Here is a 2,132-nt window from a genome sequence, read left to right on the forward strand (position 1 = left end):
CGCCGAGTTGAGGAATAATCTTCGCCGCGGCGACGTAGGCTCTGGATTTTCTTATTGAATTTCTCTCTGAAGACCTCATGTAGTTATTGCTTGCCATTACTTGAATCGAATTATAAGCCTCCTCCGATGTTTTGTTATTCAAAGCTCCCCCACTTGCAGCATCAATCATCACTTGAATATTTGGCAGTAACTCATTATAGAATGTCTACACCTGTGACCATATTGGCAGCCCATGATGAGGACACCTCCATAAGAGATCCTTAAATCTCTTCCAAACTTCATAGAGTGACTCCATATCTTGCTGAAAAAAATTTGTGATATCACTCCTCATCCTAGCAGACTTGACAGGTGGGAAGTATTTCGTAAGGAATGCTTGAACTAACTCATTCCATGTAGTAATACTTCTTGATGGCAAAGAAATCAACCAAGTCTTAGCTTTATCCCGAAGAGAAAATGGGAAAAGTCTAAGCCTAATCGCATCATCGGATACTCCATTGTGTTTGAATGTGTCGCAGACCTCTAAAAAGTTAGCGATATGCACGTTGGGATCATCATTAGGTAACCCAACAAATTGAACCGCATGCTGTATTAGTTGAATAATTGTTGGCTTTATTTCAAATGTATTCGCTTGAACTGGTGGCCTCCTGATGCTGGAATATCACCCTTCAACAGTAGGACTAGAGTAGGCCTTCAATGCTCATTGAACCACTACCTCTCCTGCAATTCCATTGCCCCCTGGGACTTCCTCATTTTCTGGATTACTCATGTCTTGATTTATACTTTCCTTGTCAGCTACTGCTTTTTTTATGTTAGCTTGCCTCTTTTCCTTTCTCAACTATTTAGTTGTTCTCTCTATCTCAGAATTGAAAGGATTAAGATCACCACGACTTTTGAACGTAAGCTCTCCAGGATCTAAAACAAAAAAACACACACGACAAAATAAGAGAAACAACAATAATAATAATAATAAATAAATAAAATTAACTTCAAAACAAAGATAAAACAAATCAAACTAGCAACTAAATAGTTCGTAATGATATTGAAAAAAAAAATAATTCCCCAGCAACGGTGCCAAAAACTTGTTGTTGATTTTCGCAAGTGTACGAAATCGTGCAAGTAATAAAGTGTAAAATTATGGATATCAAACCCAAGGGAATTACTATTATCAATTACCAATTAAACTATCCTAGTACTATTTGATCAATCCAAATTGTATCAAGGAAAATCTAAACTAAATTAACAATTGAATTTAAAAAGAAAACTGAAAAGAGAACAATTAAAACAAACCTTTGGTTTAAAACAAGATGACTAGACCTAGGACATGGATTTCACACCAACTCTTATTCATATGTATTGATCACTTATACTAATTTTATTAAGCTCTTCCTACAGGTCAAACTCCCTAAATTTCCAATAACTTTCTCTCGAACAATTATCAAATTAACTCCTAATTACTAACCCGAATTATCTCTAATCAGATTTAAGCAATTGGAGATCATTACGCTCTATGGAGTTTACCAAAACCTCACAAGTCGCGGTAACCTATCTCTAGCATTTGCTCAACCTATGGTTTTACTACCGTAGACCAACTAAGTATCATCTCTCAATCTCAACCTAGTTCATTAATTCATTCAATTCTTGGGCCCTTAAGAATCAAAAGCATTAGATATAATAGTAAAACTTAGGAAGAATTCTTAATAAAAATTAACAATCAAAGATCAATACATAATCAAGAGATTAGGCTACATCTTAGCCTTAGAGAATAAATTTAGTTCATAATAAACATGAAAGAAACAACCATCTTTATTAAAACAATCATCTTTATTAAAACAATCATCTTTATTAAAACAATCATCATGAGTTTATAAGAAAAGAACAAGGAAAACTTCTCTATATTGTGAATCAAAGCTCCAGAACTTTTGTTACTTCTCTTCTCTGCAAATTTTTCTCCTCTTCTTCTCACCAAAGAATCCCCCAAATAATGCTAAAAGACTTCTATTTATATCCCACAAGGGTTAGGGTTTTATTTTTCTTAATTCTATTTGGTTTATGACTCTTAGCCCTATTCTCCTACCTAAAAATGGATAACCAATTTTTAACTTCTGTGACTGTGCCTTGGCACTGTGCTGCAG

The 2,132-nt window shown here is 34.5% G+C and overlaps 1 non-coding gene across 1 annotated transcript; it reads left to right on the forward strand.

Annotated features, from left to right (window-relative positions):
* The first annotated feature begins 227 nt into the window (after nucleotides 1-227).
* LOC116141673 lies at nucleotides 228-334 on the forward strand. The gene has a single exon (XR_004129853.1). It is a non-coding gene; the product is annotated as a small nucleolar RNA R71 (small nucleolar RNA).
* Nucleotides 335-2,132: the final 1,798 nt, after the last annotated feature.

Source organism: Pistacia vera, unplaced genomic scaffold (assembly GCF_008641045.1).
Source record: "Pistacia vera cultivar Batoury unplaced genomic scaffold, PisVer_v2 Contig1117, whole genome shotgun sequence".
Lineage (NCBI taxonomy): Eukaryota > Viridiplantae > Streptophyta > Magnoliopsida > Sapindales > Anacardiaceae > Pistacia > Pistacia vera.